The 21,560-nt window shown below is 45.9% G+C and overlaps 1 protein-coding gene across 8 annotated transcripts in view; it reads right to left on the reverse strand.

The window, feature by feature from the left end:
- LRRC8D (leucine rich repeat containing 8 VRAC subunit D) overlaps nucleotides 1-21,098 on the reverse strand; it is a 115,619-nt gene extending 94,521 nt beyond the window's left edge. For 2 of the 8 annotated variants that reach the window (XM_035018089.1, XM_035018083.1), the window contains exon 1: nucleotides 20,869-21,098. The gene's annotated coding sequence lies outside the window, so the exon portion shown is untranslated. Of the gene's footprint in view, nucleotides 1-3,151; nucleotides 3,511-12,819; nucleotides 13,810-19,953; nucleotides 20,347-20,398; nucleotides 20,845-20,868 lie in introns of those variants that run through there. The other 6 variants (XM_035018084.1, XM_035018081.1, XM_035018085.1 and 3 more) reach the window with 6 other exon arrangements.
- Between the last annotated feature and the right edge of the window lie 462 nt (nucleotides 21,099-21,560).

The raw sequence follows: 21,560 nt of genomic DNA on the forward strand, positions 1-21,560 counted from the left end.
CCTAACATTCCATATACCAATTCCACACAGAAGACAGTGGTATAGTATATTGTTTCAGAAAACAAGTATTTCTTTGTGCTTATGAAATCACAGAGCAGTTCCAAAATTCTGAGTTTGGGTTCACTGCTTTACCCTCTGTCTTAGGTGAACCTCATCAGGATAGTGTTTAAAAAACAGTAAACAGATGGTTTAAGAATCTGCCATATGCAGAGCGTGCCAGCTCTAGGAGTTCATATGTGTGCCGGGTTTCTGGGCTTCCAGGTGTGGACGGCTTCATCTGTACCCTGCCTGCCCTTCCACACAAATCTCTGGGGTCACAAGGCATTTACAGGACTGTCTCGGATAAACAGCTCCTTTTATCATCAAGCTGATGGCTTAAATAAAAGTTATTCATCTTTCAAAACTAGCATGGAGAGTAGGATAATTATTCTACATAAAGAGCCAAATTTTGACGAAAGCAGAAATTGGTGGTAAGCTCCTACTCTGTGCTAGACAGCATCTCATTCTAATCTGCTCTTAGTTTTAACATTTCCCAACAGATCTACAAATGTCCTATTCTCATATTCCCAACTGAGGAAACACGGTCAGAGAAGTTAAGTAACTGTCCTGATGTCTCAGCTAGAAAATGGTCAAATGGAGAGTTGAATAACAGGTCTTTCCTAAGTATAAAATCTGGGCCATTTCCTCTACACTCTGCTAATTCTCAAAACAATAGTGAATCCTGGGATAAAAATCAAGCCCAGCGACCATCTGTAATCCATTTCTTCATCTCCAAATGATCCGGCAGTTTACAAGCTGTAACCCCGTTGAACTAGCCAGGGTCCTTACCCACCTCAGTAATATGTACCTTGATCACCCAAGCAGAGGACACTGTGCTCTTTCCTACTACCTACTACTGGCTCTTCCAGCCTTTTCAGAATTACTCCGTGGCAAAAGTTCAAAAGGTTCTAGGACAGCCTCTCTTATGCCAAGGTACAAAGTCTGAGCAAGTTCAGAACCTAATCGGCTGACTAATATTTGTTCCCTGAATTCTTTTTCTCTAACGGGGATTTTTTAAGAGGGCAAACAACACAACACACAGATGGCCTCAACTTTTCGTGAAACTGTTGAAATTCTGTTTTCTATTTCCTTCTGCTTCAGCACTTAGCTCACACTCACCTGTCAGTAGCATGCTATCAGCCTCCAGACAAGCCAAGAAACAGAGCACATGTAAAAAGGTGATTAAGAACCTTGGCAATGGCGAGACCCCTGACACTTGCGGAGACTGAGGGAGGAGGTGAGTGCTTTTACCCTGTGTCCAGATGAACTGCATCTCACTTGCCCTTGCCCACTCCCTCACTAAGGAGCACATTCTGGAGTTGTAGACTGTGCAGGTGATCTGCCAAGGGCAGTCCAAGTGTAGCAGCAGGGTGGTGGCGGCGGGGAGGGGGCAAGGGTGGGGGGAGGGGCAGAGATACAGTCTAATGAGGCCTTATTACTGAGGGGGCTTATTCCTGAGGGGTCTCAGCATCCTTTTAGGGTCCAGCTCTGCTTTGGCTGCCACCTTTTACTTTCTCACAGTCCATTGCTTCCCTGGACTTAGCAACTCTTCACCTCTTTTCCCAGACTTAATGCTTTTTCCCAAAGCACTACCATTTTTACCCCACAAAGTACATGGTGGGAGGGAAGCACGTAGCTCAAAACTTCTCTCACTTCTCTCTCATCTAAAAAAAAACCCTGTCAATAATTACCATGTTTTTGAGGATACAATTCTATTTTAAAATACATTTTGGTATCCCTGCCTCCATTTTTGTTATTCATTATGACTCCAAGAGCCTAGAAGGAAAACCTCTGAAGAGAAAGGAAATTCTTCAGAAAAATCAAAGGAAACATGCTGAAATTAACCTGCATGGATCCCACAGTGTACAGTTTGGGTAATACAACACTCCTATGACTGCATCAGTCCCAGACCTGTTTCCTAACAGCCACAAGGTCTAAGTATCTTTCTTTCCCATTGTTCAGCTATTCTCCCGCACGTTCTGTGTTTCATAGAGAAGTGCTTCTACCTTACACCTTTTGAGTAGAAAAAAAAAATTAAATCACAACCTCATAGGAAGAGAAAAAATATGCTCCCCAGTAGGTACAAATCATGCCACAAGAGATAAAACTGATTTTGGAAGAATACTGGAAGTTCATTTTGAAAGTCTCCACTCCCTAAGTACAACAGCCCATGGATTAAGACGGCAACATTGCGAAAGCCATTTTGGAGGTTCCAAATTAAGTGACAAGCGAAAGCTTCTCTGAGGACTAACAAGTGTGGAGGAGGAGATGATAAACTCGTATCTTAAATGATACTGCTTATCCTTCTTCATCTTAAAAAGAAAGACGAAGACCTTACCTTGGTGGTTAAAAATGTTTGCCACAGATTTCAATGTATGAGGATTCCTAGTTATTATTACAGATGGATTTTGCAAACAAGAAAGAAAATTGACAAGAGTGCCTCTCCGTACTAGCAGCCTTCACATCAGTGTCCCTGTCTGTGTGCACTTCCAGGGTGGCAATGCAATAGGCTTTTCTGAGAAGGAGGTCTCTGGCACTCACACTCACCTCCCAGCCTCTGCAAACCTGGGCCATGGCTTTCAAGGAAGATGTTCTCAGAGCCAACTGGCTGGCTTGATTGGCATTTACCCACAGAGGGTTATTAGCCATTTTTGAGGAGCCAGAGTGTCATTTCCCATGGTAAAAATGCAGTAGATGGGTGCAAATCATTTTTTTAAAACTCTGCCTGCAAGACAGTTTACGGTCCCTTCTGGGCACAGAGTTTCCTGGCTCTGAACAAGCTGAGAAGGAAAGCACTGCTTAGAGCACCCCACAGCATGACTTAGAAGACCCCGCTACAAAGCAGAAAGATAGGGCCAGGGTGATTACAGACCTCGGCTGCTATACCTCGCGACTCAGTGCCTCGGTTTCCCCAGCTTCCAATCACACGTACAAATTCACCCATGCTGCACGGAATTAGTAACTTTACCTGGGACCCTCACATGCCCTGCCCCCCTGAATTTGCAGATCTGCTTTTTTGGGGAAGAGTCATTAACACTGTGAGAAGAAGCAGTGGAGTTCACAGATGTTAAGTCATTTTCTCAAAGCAGCAGGTAATGGAGCTAAAACTCACCCTGGGTCTGTTCTTCCTCCTTTTAACTGAAGAGAAACGAGTGGGTGCATCTTGGCTGTGGATTTATTATTCTGTGCTATACAACTTTTACTCAGAAGACTCTTACTTTTCAAACACAACTTGTAATGTTCTCTCAGCTGCATCATGTTACTTCATCACCTTGCCAAATTTCTGTAAAGTGTAAAGTATAAACATGTATTTTCCAACAGGCCCACTGATTTTTAAACCCTAGCAATGGAAGTCCATACAAATGAGGTTAATTATGCTCTGGGGCTGCAGCTGAACATTATTTTATTTTATTTTATTTTTTTAAAGATTTTATTTATTTGACAGAGAGAGACACAGCGAGAGAGGGAACACAAGCAGGGGGAGTGAGAGAGGGAGAAGCAGGCTCCCCGCCTAGCAGGGAGCCCAACACGGGACTCGATCCCAGGACCCCGGGATCATGACCTGAGCCGAAGGCAGACGCTTAACAACTGAGCCACCCAGTCACCCCTGAACATTATTTTATAAAATAATAAATAAGATCCACTAGTCAAACTGTGATGATGAAAAATCTCAATGTATTTTTTCCAAGTTTCCCCTCTCATTCTTCAGTTAGTATGCAAATATATAAGTAAAGTGGGCCACAGTGGCTGATGTGCAGCGATTTAAAGAGCATATATATGAAAGAAGAGCAAGAAACCACAAAAGTTTGATTAAATGCAAATACCTGTACGCAAGTTAAGAGTATTCAAAATGTTCCTGGCACAAACTGTTAGCAATGGACAGCCTTGGATTATTTACTGACTGTTGATCGTGCTGTGTATTGTGTAGACTAAACACTGTCCTGTAGGACATTTTTCTTTGGAAAGCATGTTTTGTCTATTTATCTTCTGTAGTGGGTATTTTTGCTTCCTTATTAAAAAAAAATACTTAGGGGCGCCTGGCTGGCTAGTCAGAAGAGCATGCGAATCTTGATCTTGGGGTTGTAAGTTTGAACCCCATGCTGGGTATAGAGATTACTTAAAAATAAAATCTTCAAAAAAATTTAATTCTCTTTGGGCACCCGTTTAAAAAATAATCTATTAAAAAATCCAACAAGTTAAAAGGGTTGGCCCCAACAAGTCAAATAAATATATGTTCACTACCAAGAAAATAATGTTCTTAAAAAGGATTTTAAAAATATATACACATCTGATGGTAGAAAAATACACGAGTTGATAGGGAATACGTCACACACGTCACTGTCTATCGAATATATCAATTCTCAGTGATCTATTATAATGGAATCTTGAAGAAAAAAAGCAATTTGTGAAAAATTTAAGGTGACAAAATCGGATAGTTGATTTTCATTTCCTTTCCTTTGCCTGTAACAGAATGGCTAAGGCAAACAGCATAAAAGAGTAACAAAATGCCTAGAAAATCCAGAAACATTATAAACTTTTGCAAGATTATTCATCAATGTTTAAACTAAACCAAATTCTAACCACTTGACATGTCTTGACTCAATTATTCCTGACAACAACCCTCTGAGGTAGAAATTAGCACTACCTCTGTATCACAGATCAGGAAACAGATGCAGAGATACTAACTTGTCCAAAGTAACACTATTAGCAAATACCAGAACCTGGGCAGCCTGGCTGGTCATGGAGTCTACTTTTAACCAACACATTTTACTACCAATAAGGCACAACTGGATTGGGCTTGCTTCTTCCAGCATGAAAGGTCATGGTGGAATAGTCCCATGGGGATGGCACAATGGATATGGCAGCTGAAAGGCTTAGAGTTTTTCCTTTTTGCAGCAAAAATGGTTGTAAGTGGTAAGGGATATACAGCCTGCTACATGTTGCTGAAAAAAAAAAAAGGAATATGGGAAAGAAAGGAAAAGATATTTGTGGAATGGAAAAGCCAGGAAGAAGAGCTGCTTCCTCGCCTTGAGTGGAATCCTGGATTGCAAGGCTCCAGGATCGCCTGGCTACAGCACAACGGAGTTAGCAAGGGAAGGGAATGCAACGAACTCCGTGTACTTTGATCTTCCTGAAGCATTTGATACAGTGTCCCATCAAATCAGGATCACTAAATCAACTGAAACTTATGTGGCAACAAGAACCACACAGGAGTTAAGCAGGCTAGAAAGAAAAACACTGGATATATCTACTAATATGATGAAGGAAAGAACCACAAGGAACAGTGTTCAAAAGTAACTTGGAGATTACTCACACTGTTATAATCAAATGTACACATAGCATCAATTTGGGCGGTGTAAAAGGGCAAATGAGGGCAAGCCAATTGAATCCGTTAAATTAACAGAGAGGTGAAGAAAAGCGAATTCACTTTCATTTTTGTGCTCCTTTTAATTTTCAGGGAGGGGCTAGGATGTCCAATGGGTACTAACCACCTCTAGACCTGAAATGCCGAGGTTGAGCTAAGTAAAGTAAGCAACGGCAAACTAGATAGGTTTAAAAGTTTTGGACCTTAGGTTTGAACTTCAAAAAGCATGATCCTATTATTCCACAAACCATGTAAAGTTCCATGAGAAATAATATTCCTTTCAACAAGAAGACTCTGTTAGCAAAATTCAAAGAAACAAAGGGGCTCAAAGGCTGAATTTGGAGGTCAGATGAAAAAGTCAGTGGTGTATGTATAATCTGGCCCCACTACAAATATGCCACACAAGCAGAAGGTCATGAGAATGGTTTGCAAACACACGGCAGGATAAAGAACAGCGGAGAAGGAAGAGAGAAGAGAGCTAAAACTTGAACTAACATTATTTTTTTAAGCATAAATTATAATTTCTAATTTCTTTAATGTTGAGAAATTCCTTCTCCCTTGGTAGAGCTGCTTGCCTTCCCAGCAGAAATTATACTTTAAACGTCAATAGTTGATTTAGAACTCAAGAAATGGGAGTAAGAGAGGTCTGTAACATTTGGGAAAAAAAATGGCTTAAGTTCAGGCTGGCTCCCAGGAAATGTATAAGTGAGCAGCACCTCATTCAACTCCTAAGAGACTGGACTGAACTGGGAGCCCTGTAGCCTCCAGAACTCACACTGAAGAGACTGTCGATGAACAGTCACCAAGGAAATCCTACATATGCCCTTACCTTCCAAACAAAGGAAAAAAGGCAAATTTAACACAAAGCCATAAAGATTAGAGCCGTACTACATTCTAGATATGAATGGGAAAATGACCAAGTTCTGAAATTATCTTCCCCAAGTACTGATTAGTGGCCCCCTCCCATGGCTTAAAAAATTATCCACACAATGACAAACCCATTAGGCTCAGCCCAGACACCTGCCCCTCCACTCAGAAGCACCTACAGGACCCTTTAAACACAATCATCCAGGCCAGGCCCCACCCCGAATCTACACCATCAGAATCACTGCTGGGGGTTAGTGTGTGAATCTGTCCATTTAAGGAACTCCCAGGGGACTCTAAGGTGCAGCCTGGATGGGGAACCTCTGCTGCAGACATTCTACTCCTTTCTTCACTCAACCACCAGAACTGCTGAAGTCAGAGACTGGAGCAAATAATGTCTCTTCCCATGAATCGTTAGTGGAATAACCTTCCAACACAATGGAATGAAGTCCAAATTCCTTAGCAGGACACTCCAGGGCCTCTGTAATCTGTCCCAAACTGCTTTTCTGCTATCCTTTCTTCCCACATCCCTCCATCACAGCACCATCTCCAAACACATTACATGCTTCTTTCACGTCTCCAAACCTCGCCACCCCTCAAGTCTTCCACCCTTTCTCTACCATCCTTTAAAGCCCTGCTCAAGTTAATTTTCTGAAATGGTTTTTTGTGTGTAAAATCTTCTCTGATCTTTCCTTTTTTTAAAAAAGATTTTATTTGAAAGAGAGAGCAAGAGAGAGAGCACGAGCCGGTGAGGGTCAGAGGGAGAAGAAGACCCACCGCCAAGCAGGGAGCCCAATGTGGGGGGGGGTGGGGGAAGCTTGATCCCAGGACCCCAGGATCATGACCTGAGCCAAAGACAGATGCTTAACTGACTGAGCCACCCAGGCGCCCCTTCTCTGATCTTTCCAGTCAAAACTCAGTTCTCTCCTTCCTCTAAGCAAATGTCCAGAAAACAGGAGCTACCATACACTGCACGCTGTGCTGAATTACACTAAACTGTTGGCATGCTGAGAGCAGGGGCATACGTAACTCATGTTTTATACTGTGGATGAGGGACAGATCCAGGTTCAAAGTGTAGTTCCTCCAGGTACTTACTAGCACTGCAATCCTTGGTAGGTTATTTAAACACATTGTGCCTCAATTTTGTTATCTTTGAAATGGAACAATGACAAATGATACCTTCATGACTGAAGTGAAGATGAAGCATAAAAAAATGTTTGGCTCAATATGGACCAGCTAAAAATTCACCAAGAGGACAGCTTTTCCTTATTGTTTATTATTAATTTGTGTTTCCTATGCTACAGGAATGTACTCCAAGACCCAGTGCTCAAAAAGCATTTGCTGTCAAAGTAATAAGCAATGATTTCTCAATGCCCTTTCTCCTTACCCAATTTTGTTCTGTCATGAAGGGTATTTCATAGTATTTCTAATGACAAGTCATCCCTTCCTCCCCCTTTGTTTCCTTCAAAAATCACTGTACAAAATTCTAACGAACAAGCCCTGTCAGTGTCCCTCCTACTCCAGCCTGACTTTGTGCTCTGAACTATAGTCACTGCCTACAGCCACAGTGTCGCTGCCCAGAGAATCGCCTGCTTCACCCTTAAAACAAACGGCACTTTGTAGGCAAACTGGAGGCAAGCCCAAAGTAGGAGGGGGGAAAAGCCAAGGAAAAGGAAAGTTTGGGCCAGAAACTGAGTTGACACCCACACGATCGTCCACACTGTAACACAGGTAAGGAGAGAACAGGAAAGGAAAGACGTTCAAATCAACACAAACCTTCCCGAGTACTCCCAAAGCATCCCCCCCGCCGCTCACCGATGGACAATGACTTCCAGGGCTCACGAAGGCCACGCTGGTCCCCTCACTGCCTAACACACAGGGCTACTGTTGTTGACAAACAACTGTCCTGTATAATTGGACCCTGCTCTTTCTCAAAGCAGTCATCCTGCCGTTACCATCCCCTCCATCGTTCCCGTGGAGATGAAACCCAATGAAACCCAACGTGAAATAAATCCAAGGCCCCACAGGCAGCAGAAGCCGGGGCCACCACCAGATCTCAAGTCCTCAAGCCCCAGATCCATGGTCCTCCCTCCCACTACCTTACATTAAGTGTGAAAAGCAATTTTCAAAATGTTCTCAGAAACACTCCAAATCCACTAGTTGCAAAGGTAAAGGTAAAACCGTTTTGTGCTCTTAAAAACAATTCTGGTGAGGGCTGTCAGCAGCAGCGAGGCCCCAGCAGCAGCCCTGAGGAGGGTCTGTGCAGTATGCCAGCATGCCGTTCCAGGAAGATCTGCAGCTTTCTCTTCCCGGATGGAAACTGTCTCCTGACAACTCTGTTCATTCGGTTTGGGGAGGAGCGACTGGGGAAGGAGCAAAATTGTCATTCTTTTTTCAAATCCAATCTCGATCCTGAGTTTAAAGCCGAGGTGACGTGGGAAGCAAATCTGTGATCCTTGCTGTGCGAGAGCGTGAGAGGCAATGATGCAGTCCTCAAAAGCACGGATCCTGAAGCCACTGAGGGCCCGGGTTCCAACCATCACTGCTCTGCCACTGCCAGTATATGGCCCTGAGTCCCTCAGCTGCTCAAGGTCATGGGGAAGTGCAGCCAGACTGCAGAACTGGGCCTCAGTGTCCCAGGCTACACAGCACGGAGGTGGAGCAAATGAGCTACTCCATGCAAAGTGCTCCAAACGGTGCCCAGCACGTGTGATACTACATAGATGTTTCCTATTATTATTTCCAGAATGGAACTGGTCTCTAAGATCGTGTTTGTCAAGTGTATTTTATAAGAAGGTTCAAGAAGACTTCTCGTATAAATTTATCCGTAATGCCCCAAACCAGGACAAAGATTATTTACAAGTTTCACTTCCTGGTAGGATCTTCCAGGATTTCCATCTGTGGACTAGAGTCCCTGGAAGAACAAACAGTGGAATGTGAAGAATTCTTCTTCTTCCCGGCAATAGAGCAAGGAAATCTGCACCCATTCTCTCAATACTGCAAACCGGCTTCCATAATGAAAAAAAAAAAAAACAAAACAAAAAACCCCAAAGACCTTCATTGCATTAAACTAACTAATGCGGCGGGGCACATTTTTAAAAATGCAGTTTTTATTCTGAAAGCAACCAAAGCATTAAAAATTTTAAAGTTACACCAGCTGAGAGGGACATGGTTCAGCTCACACAGGGATGACAGTCCCAGGGACTGGAATAAAACCTGCTGATGAATCAAAAGATTTCTTTCCCAGAAAATGCTGAAATTCCAGGAACAATGTGCTATACTTGGGATGATTAAGAGAACAATGCTCTTAAAAATCCCCTCTCAGGCTAGGAGTCTAGCCTCAGCTCCTAACAGAGATCTGCTCAAGGATCACCTCTCCTCCTCTCAGAGGGGGCATCTGTACGACACATTCTTGGGAAGCGATGGCAGGCTCTTCCCCAGGGCAGCAGATACAACTGACAGCAGCACTAGTCGGGTCACAGTACAGGTCTGAGGTCCTGCCCTGCACAGGGGCGCCCCGCCAGGGAGCAGGGGCAGAAACCCAGCCCCCGCTGTTCCCCGACTGGGCAGCTGCCGGCGCGCTGCCGCTGACTTCACACTAAGGGACTGTGGGGTTTGCTCCAAGTCGTGCTGAGCACACAAGCCCTCCACGAGCGAAACAAGCTGGAGTCCAGAGCCCTGTGGGAGCTGGGGGCTGCCGGGCGTACCCCCTAGGACGCCGCTGCGGTTTGTCCTCCAACAAGAGCCAACTTTCTGCAGGGCGGACCCTGGCCAGCTCTCCTGGTTTCCTTTTGGTTATCAGCTGCTCTGTGGTCTCTTCTTTTCCTGCCTCTGTATTCTCCTTTCTGACAGGAACTCTTTCCCTTCCTTTCCACTCCAATTCTCCTTTTGCAAAAGCCACAACACAAATTAATGCGCACCCACGAGGAATGGCAAAATAATGGCACTCTGCCCACCCACATAGATTCTACACTACTTCCAAATATTTATCGGGTCACAATTTTCCCCTTTCTCATGTAAGGACTCTTCTGGTCTCTCCTCTCTTCTCTATTACCCCCAAAATCAATTTTGAGATGTAAATAAATGCTCCTCTTCCCTTATCTTCAGAGGGTAGATGATCTTTCCTCACCTCCAAGTGGCGCTTACCCCTCATTCTCTACTCCTGGGCCCACCTGCCCCCTTTGCCCCATACCCGCATCATCTTGGCCTCACTGCTTCATTCCCAAACTACATGTTTCTCCCTGAATCTCTTACTCCTCAAGCAAGACAACCCTTCAAATGCATTCACTCCAGATATAACAAATTTAAAGGGCAGAAATCGTTACAAGTATGGGGCTTTTGTTGTTGTTGTTTTTCTGCTTTGTGTGTGTATTGGGGGGGGGGGACAGTGCTCAGAACAATGAAATCAAGTTTTGATCTGTTTCCATTTAAAATGATTGTCAAAGTGTATTGTGCTTTTATTCACATCCCATGCTTCTGTTTACCTGGCCACTAAGGGCTATCTATCTCTAAGGGCCTAAGCTTGCAGGCTGTATCCAGCCCACAAAGCCATTTTGTTTGGTCTGCAGGAAGTTCTTATTTAAAATGTTGAGCTAGCCAATCTTTTAAAATCAGGAGATTTTAAAGTAATAATCCAGATTTCTGGCTTACAGTGAAAAATCAGAAGATCTGGCAAGACTTGCCCACATTCCCATATGGCAACAATTGGCTGCTGAACAGATCAGCTAAACAGAGCCCCTTTAGACAGACCTGCACTTTCTAGTTCAGCCCAGGTCCACCCCACTCCCTCCTGATCACCCTACCCTGAGGCTGAGGACAAGCTGCCACAGATCATCTTCGGAGAGGCAGGCGGAGAGGCGTACTTCAGGCAGGGCCTGGTATGTGCTTGAGACCCCAGGGCAAGGCTGGCCTCCAACTCTAAGGCTCCCTCTGGTTAGTGCAGAAACTGCAGATACAATTACAAAGTTTGGGCTTCGTACAGAATTTGCCACATACAAATAATGTGTAAGGAAAAGAACTAAGAGGGAAGGAAAACGTACCATAATAGACATCTGAAAAGAACTAGGTTAAAGAGAGAGAAAAGCATCCCTCCTTCTATGGGGGTGTGTGTGCATGGGATGGGGGTGCGTTCGTGCAAGCTGTGTTAACACTGCAGACCATCTCCTGATCTGTACTTTATTATTAGCTGAATGTTAGGGTGAAAAATAAAACCGCTGAAGTAGAAATTCTAACAGAATGAATTCAATCCCCTGAAATGATTATACTTGAGTAGAACACATCTACAAATGGAGTATATGTATGTGATACAGATATATGGATATTGATTTGACTCGTTGTTCAGTGGACATAGATAGGATTATTTATTGTTTCACTGCAGATGTTTGCTATGGCATTAGTTTAGCAAGCACTTGGACGTAACACCTTACAGACACGAGCTACGTCTGTATCTATTTATGGACAGCAACCACCGTAAGGTCACATCTCCTGAGGAAGAGTTTACTCCTTCGACACATACTACTACCTGTGGCACTCCATCACCAACACTGAGGACAAGAGACCAGGCCTAGAGAAGTCACCACAACAAGTGATTTTAAAATACCCTCTCGGGGCGCCTGGGTGGCTCAGTTGTTAAGCGTCTGCTTTTGGCTTAGGTCATGATCCCAGGGTCCTGGGATCGAGCCCCGCATCGGGCTCCCCGCTCTGTGGGAAGCCTCCTTCTCCCTCTCCCACTCCCCCTGCTTGTGTTCCCTCTCTTGCTGTGTCTCTCTGTCAAATAAATAAATAAAATCTTTAAAATACCCTCTCAGTTCTAGGATAAACTTACCCTCAAGTGGTTTTACTCTGATTGGTACTTTTGAGAATGCTGTGCGCTGGCGAGAACACAGGCCTGGAAGCCAGGAGACCCAGGTACCACTACAATCCCCTCTTCACAGCTTGTGTTCACAGGTTCAGATCTGATCCCTGAATGAGGAACACGAGCCAGACAGGTTGGAAGGTCCCTCTCCACACCTCAAAATCCCATTCTCTTATTTGTTTTTTTTTGGCAAGAATATGAATAGGTATCATAAAATGAATACAAAGCAATACAAGAGAAATGAGAACAGTAGATAAGAGAACAGGCTTTGAAATGACAAGTGTAGTTTCAAATTCTACCTCCACCACCTCTGGTTTTTTTGCAAACCACATCACCTCTCAAGCCTCAATTGCCTCATCTGTAAGATGGGAGTAGTCCACTTTCCACTCAGGATTGCTTTGAGGATTGAATGAGAATGCATGTAAATTCCAGGGCATAGGCTTGGACAATCAGGAAATGCCTAATAAATAGTTACTAGCATTAATTTGGGGTATTCCACAAATCGTCCAATTGCTTCTTGAGCAGTTAAGTTAAAAAAGAAAATTAGCTATATCTGATAATAAATTGATTTTTAAAGCTTATTCAGTCGGGTAGCATCATGGAGACCATTTTCCAAAGAATTTTAATTTTCAAATACTTCTTAGAACTAAGCTTGGAACAATCAGTGACGAGAATTTTGACTGACGGTACTTCATACCCGATGTGATGGGCATGAATCTGTCCTGTCTCCATTGCAGCTCTTGGGTGATCAACATCCTTCAGCAGGAATGGCTGTCTTGCACTTCCTTTCTTCTCCTGCTTTGTAGAATTCATTGCAGTGTTGGTGATCTGTTGACGCGGAGATTTAGCAAAGGAATTTATGGGTTGCTGGGGAAGTGAAGCCTTCTCTGGCAACGTTCCTAACTGTTACCAGCAAGCAGAAGAGGAAAGTAAAAAGGGTTTTAAGAAATGTTCATAATGGAATCTAACGTTGACATGCATGAGCCCTGCCCAGCAGCAGGTGTCCATAAGAGGATATGGACATCTTGAAAACCTCAGAGCAGTGGTCATTCCAGACTTGATTTCAGACTAGTAAAATCTGAAAGGAAGACTGTCATAAAATTGCCAGGGCTTAGGTGACCAAGAAGTGACCTGAAAAACTAAACCATCACCATCCTTCACAAGAGGAAAAACAATAATACCTCAAAGTAGGAAGAACCCAAGATTTTTTTTAAAAAGACCTTTTAAACAGAATAAACTCAGCATTAAAATCAAAACTGAAAAGCTTGCCACATTGTCTCCCTTCTTTTCTTTCGCCCTAGGCTGGGGAACTGCCACCACGGACCCCCTCTGGAATGGCCTTCCAGTTGGCCCCATTATGCCACCCGGTCGGGGATGCAGCACCTCATGGAAGCACGAAGGGCCACACTGTGAACCATCCAGTGTCTTGGTCATCACCTTCCAAGGATACAGATGTATCCTTAGAGCTCCAAGTTTGTCTTAGTAACTAATTGTGAGCCTGTCAGCCACAAATGTTTCAAAACTTTTTTGAGAGTGTCTTCAGTCAGTACCCAGCCTTTGTGTAGGCTCTGTAAGACAGTGGTTCTCAGTCTCAGCTCTACATATGGAATCACTTGGGGGTAGAGAGAGCTCTTTTCTTTTTCCTTTTTTCTTTTTTTTTTTAAGATTTTATTTATTTATTTGACAGAGAGAGAGACAGCGAGAGAGGGAACACAAGCAGAGGAAGTGGGAGAGGGAGAAGCAGGCTTCCCACTGAGCAGGGAGCCTGATGCGGGGCTCGATCCCAGGACCCTGGGACCATGACCTGAGCCAAAGGCAGACGCTCAACAACTGAGCCACCCAGGCCCCCAGAGAGAGCTCTTTTCAAAATGAAACTCCACTCCCAGAGATTTTGATTCAACCTAGGGCTCAAGTAACTTTAAAATATTCCCCAGGCTGACTTGGATGAGAGCCAGGCAGGGCTGAGGAAAACTGGTGCTGTATTTTTTTTTGCCTTCACCCTGAATTTAGGTATTACAAAACTGTCAGGTACACCTCTTCGGGCATTCCTTCAGGGGACAAACATGAGCGGAGGGCCTGCCATGTGCCAGGAACTAGGAAATCAGTGGAGAACAAGACAGATACACCCCTGCCCTCACCAGGCGGACAGGGTACCCGAGAAACAGACAAGGAGGTGGGCAACCGAAATACCACTTTCGGGCTTCCTGGGATGAGGTGAACATTCCAGATTCCTCCACCCTTATCCTTGTGGTTTCATGGGTTTCAATAACATGTCCCGACGATCTTCTTTCCAGATACTAAAAATCCCAATATTTTTATCAGAAAAGCAGACGGGCAAGGCCCTGTCCTTGTGGAGCCTCCATTCTAGCAGGAATGCCTACATTTTCTAGGTACCATTACATTGGTTGCCCCAACTCCAGGGTCTTTCCTAAAGTCAGGTGCCCCAGCTTTGAACAAAGCACAGTGGAAACTCAAATAAGATTGTTTTGTTTGGTTTCCACAATCTTTTTTTTTTTTCCCCAAAATCTTTTTGATGGAGCTTAGCGTTTCCTGTCTTTTTTAATCTGCAAGAGCAAGTTGGGACAACACTGTGAAAGTGTTTTTGAAGTCCTTTCCTGGGTCTTGCCACCAAAACACCACCCTCTGACAGTTCCATAATTTCTCTCTTAGTACCTGACCTCCTATTGCCCAGAGAAACTCACCTGCAAATCTTCTGATGACTCACATATCCTAATACGGTTGCCCTGGAGTAAATCCCCATTGGTTAGTTATTTCATAATTCAGAAGAGCTTGTTGTCATCTATAAACCTAGAAATTCCACTGTGTGCTCCTTCTTTTGGATCAATTATGTAAATAAGGCCTGGGGGACCCACTGTTTACACATCTCCAAGCAGAGGAGAAATCTTTATCCTAGCCTTTATTTGTGGTCTTTAAGGCTGATGAATTCTAATGCCTGCTCTGTCACTTCATGTGTAAGCTACAGCTAGTCACATCACCTCCCTGGGCCTCGATTTTCTCATCTACGAAATTCGAGTGTTGATACCTTCTATAAAATTCTACCTTTCTGGTCAAAGAGTACATCACATCCTTAATTCCAAGGTGACTTCAAGTTTGATACAGCCCTTAAAAGTATAAAAGGACAATACCTGGGGGTTTTCCAATATTTCCCCCCTTCAAGAAATCTCATACCTTCACAAAACATCCCTTCTCTCAGGAAAATCCCTCATCTCCAGAGGACATGGACAGGTGTCCCACGTGGACGAGAACGGAAGGGAGAGCAAAGGGACTGACCATCTGGACAGACAACACACCAGCAGGGTATTAGGGCACAACGGATATTCCTAACAAAGAAGGTGCACACGTTAGCTGTGAGATCTGTAATTTTGTTCTAGGGCTCTCAACGATGTTAGATGGCTACCACCCCAAACAAATAATTTATTTAAATCTAGTTTGTTGAATAGATCTAGAACATTTAGGGAACTTGGCACTAAGTTCTTTCTGAACTGCCTGCTTCAAAAAACATCTAAGCATGGTGATTTCCTAATGTCATTTCAGAGATGACATGTGAAATCTGGTAAGTATGAAATTATACCAATGACAAGCTAAATCCCAATTCTGGGGGAAAAGGCTTGTTTCTAAGCCCCAATCCTCTCTCCTTCCCCAAATATAAAGCTGTCACTAATGAAGTATTTTGGGCGTACTAACAAAAAGAAAACGAAAAAAAAGCTTGGGCCAAGTGGGAATCAAGTTCATACGTGTTTTTTTCAGTACCACTTATCCTATTTACCTCTTCACAAATTTCAAAAGCAACTCTGATCTGGCAAGCTTCAGATTTACACAGAACATTAGAAATTCTCTCCCAGATGTCTAAACAGTATTACAAAGACCCCAAAGGATGGAGTACTAATTTCAGAAGCTTGCAACAGACTCAAATAATTTCAAAAGGGCATCACAGGTGCAAACATTTGCAAAAGCTAAATGCAATGTAGTTTGACCACAAACACAGATTTCTCAGAAGCCCCTAAACTAAAGGCCAGTCAACCCTTGGAATTCACCTCCATCACTCAGCACCCCAGGTCCGGAATGGGACTAACAGTGCCAAACTACCGGATTGTGTGCAGTATTAATATAGGCGGCTACATGGGCGCCTGGGTGGCTCAGTTGGTTAAGCGACTGCCTTCAGCTCAGGTCATGATCCTGGAGTCCCGGGATCAAGTCCCGCATCAGGCTCCCTGCTCGGCAGGGGGTCTGCTTCTCCCTCTGACCCTCTTCCCGCTCGTGCTCTCTGTCTCTCATTCTCTCTCTCGCAAATAAATAAATAAAATCTTTAAAAAAAAAAAAATACAGGCGGCTACAAAGCTTTTGGCTAAGTCATCCTCTACTCCTCTCTCAAAGGATTAGAAGGCAGAAGCAAGATTTTAAAATCTCAAAAGACCTTAAGACTGGACCAAAATAAATAGGACAGCACTGAACATGGACAAAAACAAACCAAAAAACTTCCATTCGATTTCACACACATACAAAGATCTGCCCAATGAATACAAGGATGTAGCAGCTCGTACAAGAAATATCTGGATGTTCTGACTGTTTGGACAGAACCTATACATGGATCTGTCCTAGCTACATGCTTTTTTTTTTTTAAGGCAGTTTTTTAAGTTTAAATTGCAGTAAATAGATGCTTATGCCTTGGTTTCAGGAAACAGCTGTCCTACTGTACTCTTTGTTGACCAGAACACATTTCAATTACTGTATTCAATTCCAGACACTGTTACTCTCCATGTGAGATGCTGACAAAGAAGACATCTACAAACCATGTCCCACACAGGATTATGAAAAGAAGTGGACTATTTTGCACCGAGAACAGGGGAAGGATACATCATACTTTCTTTGTGAAAGATGTCAAAGGGCTGTCCTATTGATGTGGGAAGTTCCCAGGAGGCAGTCTTCAGCTCAAATAATAATCATACATAGTTCAAAGATACAACGACATGTCTTCATAAGTACAGAGTTCCCTGTTTCTGGGGGTGTCTAAATAGAGGCTGCCTAGCAAGTGCAAGAATTTACTAAAGAAGTTAGACCAGGACCTCTCTACAATTCCAGTTCTGATTCCATGATTTCCCACCTGCCCAATATTATACTGCCCTGCTGGCTCATCTGCCACAATCTCTTGAAAACGCCCTTTTCTTCTGATTAGGTTTTGCCCAGATCCTAATCACTTCAGGCCTGAGCACAGCAGAAGTCTCCTAGATTGGCTTCCCAACCTTGACGTCCCTCCTCATGTGTCAAGAACCACCTCCTTCAAGGCCTATTCTGAGATGTAACTTCACTTCACAGTGACCTTTCTGGTTACTGTCTAGAGCAGGATTTCTCAACCCTGGCACTACCGACATTTTTGCCAGGATAATTCTTTGTTGTGGGGGCTGTCCTGGGCATGGCAGGAGGAATGCTGAGCAGGATCCCTGGCTTCTATCCACTAGATGTCAGTAGCACCTGCCTCCCAGCTATGACCAAAAAAATGTCTCCAGACATTGCCAAATGTTTGCTGGGAGGCAAATCACCCCTTGTTGAGAACCACTCTTCTTGAGGCAAATGATTAACACCACTGACCCGTGGTTCAAGTTTTCCACTAACTAGATTCCCCCTACCTTCATCAGTCATGGTCTCTGCTCCAGCCAGGCAAACCTACTTACTATCTCTGACTTGTGACAAAGCTCACTGCTTCCCCTAACACATGCTCCTTCCCTTTTTCCCAAAGCCCACAACACTTTCATCTGGCTCCAAAAACACTTTCCATTTCAGTATTCCTTGACCTTTGAGAAAAATGTAATCCTTTGCAGCTTGTGGTGTCCTCACCCATACCTGTCTTACCGGCCCTCTATCTGTACACGAATCCTCTCCTTCCTCGTTAAGGAACCACAGCATCCCCTCTGGTTCTCTGCTTGCTGCTAGCACTCAGTAAATCCTGATTGGTATTTCTTAGAATGTCAAACATCAGCTCCAATTACACGTGGAAAATATGTGAAATCCCTTACCAACTACCATTGCAAGAATGCATGAGATCGTGAGTATACAGTTTGAACAAAAGTTTGACTTCTTCATACGTAGTGCCAATCCACCTACATGACTGGGATTGAACCAAGTCTAACTTCCATCATATAGCTACCAAAACAATTTAGCTACTGGGACAAGACAAACACATCAAAATTTTGTAAAATTAATCAAAAAAGCTCAGCACAATGTAAAAGTTAAGGGGGAAAGGCCAAGTTCTGACCGAGTTTTTGTTTTTTTTTTTTTAAAGATTTTATTTATTTGACAGAGAGAGACACAACCAGAGAGGGAACACAGCAGGGGGAGTGGGAGAAGCAGGCTCCCCAGGGAGCAGGGAAGCCCGACATACCCTGAGCTGAAGGCAGACGCTTAATGACTGAGCCACCCAGTCACCCCTCTGACCAAGTTTTTAAAAATTCTGTAAACCTTGGCAAGGAGGAAAAGATGTGACTATGGCTCCATACTACGCCCCCCCCCCCCTCCCCCGCTCTCCGTTCAATGCATCACCAACTACTCAACATGGTAACGGAAGAGACTGGGGGACTGGGTCATCTAAGGACAGTCTCCTTTTCCACCTGCTAACGTGTTAAGTTTTAATCAACAAAGTACACACACACCCTCAATAAAAATGAGACAAATCTAAGATAAAATGTTCAAATATATAAATAAACCATGCCAATTCAATATTTAGATTTTTTTTTCCAGCTCCATGTTTAACTAATCGTTTTATGGGAGGCTCCCTACCTAACCTATAGAGATCAAACACTCCAAATCAACTTTGCTGGATCCTTACTTTAACTCATCTCAGGATCTTTCCTCTCTCTTGCTTTGGCATCTTAACAGGGTTTTAGTCAACTGATGTGGAAGGCAGGAGAAGCGACAACTCTACTCCTCTCCTAGCTGATGGTAGGTGTTTGGTTAGTATTTTGTGGACAGTAAAAAGAAATGTTGTCTAAAGACCTCATTTACTGGTTATGGTGCAGGATTCTTCCCATAGGTCAGTAAAAAGCAGAGGTCCCAGAAACTTTGGTGGGGAAGGTCTGAATCACTGTCATCCTTGGCACTCGGAAGTGCCCTTTGGTTGTTCATGAGGTAAACAGCCCTCACCATTACTGCAGACAAGAATTCCTTGCCTGTGCAGACTCTTTCAAAGTCCAGCACAGAACACAAAATAGGTGCTCAATAAACGCTGCCTGGCTGGAATTTTATCATCAAAGCTAAGGAGGGACGCCTGGATGGCTCAGTCCGTTAAGCCTCTGCCTCAGGTCCTGATCCGAGGGTCCTGAGATAGAGTCCTGCATCCGGCTCCCTACTCGGTGGGGAGTCTGCTTCTCCCTCTGCCTGCAACTCCCCCTGCTTGTGCTGTCTCTCTGACAAATAAATAAATAAATAAAATCTTAAAAAAAAAAAACTAAGGAAACTAAGGAAAAATTCCAGAAGTTAGCTCTCTTTACTCCTGTATCTCCTTCAAAATAGGTCCTCATAGCTTTCTCTGCTCAACAAGAAATATTTTTCAAATTCAAGGAAGAGGAACGGAGGAAATCTGCAAAGCAGAGGGAACCATGTAGGAGTCCAAGGAGCTCAAGTTGGGCCCCACGGTTGGCTAGGGCCCCCCAGTACCTATTCTCCATCTTTCTGCCTACCTCTTCAGTACTTGCTCCCACTCACCTTTGCGGTTCTTTCTTTTCCTGAAGCCCTACCTCCCCACCTTCTGCCACACAACCCCCCAAGTGCGTGCCCGTTGGGACCGCAAATCCCCTCTTCCGCTACAGCAGGGACCTACCTCTCCTCCCTCGAACCTGCAGCAGCTCTTCTTCACTGTGGCTGGCTTTTTAAAAAAACACAAAACACAAAAGAAAAGCCCGCCTAAAGCCAAAACCCTAATTTCTTTATCCCTAAAGGATACCCCAAATTAGGGGGGGACATTAAGAGGAAGGCCTCTATCAACCCTCCAGGAAGCAACTTCCCCCAATCCTCCTTCCCAAGCCCCTGGCCAGGATAGGAGCAGAAGTCCCTTTCCCAAGCGCCCACGCCTTCAAACAAGCTAGAAGCGGATTATACCGGTACCCAACCCGGAGATGGCCCGCGGCGGGCAGGGTGCACCTGCGGGCCCCCAGCTCCCTCCCTCCCGCTCGGGGGGCGGGGCGCGGCCCTCATTCCCCGCCCAACCCACCCGGCGCGGGAAGCGGGCGAGGGGGAGGCGTTTCTGGAGAAGTTAAAGGGCTCACCTTCTGGGCTCCCGGCCAGCAAGGCCAGACACCGAACACCCACCTCCGAGAGGAGTCAGCGGAGCCGAAACCGGGTCTCCCCGCCCTCCCGACTGCGTGGACGGGGGCGAGAGGAGGGAGCGCGCACGAGGGGGAGCCGGAGGGAGGCAGTCCGCACTCTCCCCTCCCAGGGCCCACCGCCGCCGGCGCCCGCAGCTCCAGCAGCTCCAGCAGCTCCAGCAGCTCCAGCAGCTCCGAGCGGCACAGTCTTCCGGGCCCGGGCGGCCGCAGACCGGAGACCAGCGCAGCCCCGCGCGCCGCCCGCATCCCCCCCGGCCCCCGCCCCTCGCGGCGAGCTCCCGGCAGCAGCCTCAGCTCCCACCGCGGGGCCGGACGCCCGCGCCGGGAGAGGGGCGCGCTTCGCCTCCGGGGCGGCTCCCAGCTGCGCGGCCCCGGCCCACTGCCCCGGCCCCGGAGAGGCGCGCACCAACCTTGCGGCGCAGCCCGGGCAGCTGGGCCGCCGAGCCACGGCTTATGCGGAGGCGGGAGGTGGCGGCATCACCTGCGGCGGGCGGCGGCTGCACCGGGACGCGCCGGGGCGGCGAAGGCGCGCGGCGCCCTGGACCCTGCTCCCGCGGCCCCGCCCGCGGCTGCCACCTCGAAGCGCGGCGGAGGAGCCGGGGCACCACGGGCGGCGGCAGCGGCGGCGACGGGAGCAGCAGCGCATGACTCTGTAACGGGGGGAATTAGACAAAGCGTAACATGGACTCCGGGCCCGTGCAGGCGCTGCAGCTCCGGGACCAACCGCGGCCGGCGAGCGCCGCGACTGGCCCGGCCGCAGCCAATGGGGCGGGCTCGGGCCTCCATGTGACGGCAAGCACTCGCCCCCGGCCGCACGGCCGCGCCCGCCGCGGGCCGGGCTCACCGGCGGCGGCTGCCTGGCCAGTTAGGCGGCCCAGGGTCGGGGACTGGCGGCGAGAGGCTGCCAGAGGCCGGGCAGGTGCCTGGGGCGGGGATGACCGCCGGTCACCGGAAGACCTACCTGCCAAACGTCTACCTGAACAGGGCGCCGTGCCAGGCAGCCGCTGTCGCCTGGCGGGAGCGGGGCAAGGGCAGCAACCTTCGCCCTTCCTGGGTCTTTACTTTTGACTAAAACTCTGATATTAAGACGTAGGGAGAAACG

Source organism: Mirounga leonina, unplaced genomic scaffold (genome assembly GCF_011800145.1).
Source record: "Mirounga leonina isolate KUSES-001 unplaced genomic scaffold, KU_Mleo_1.0 Mir_173, whole genome shotgun sequence".
Classification (NCBI taxonomy): Eukaryota; Metazoa; Chordata; class Mammalia; order Carnivora; family Phocidae; genus Mirounga; species Mirounga leonina.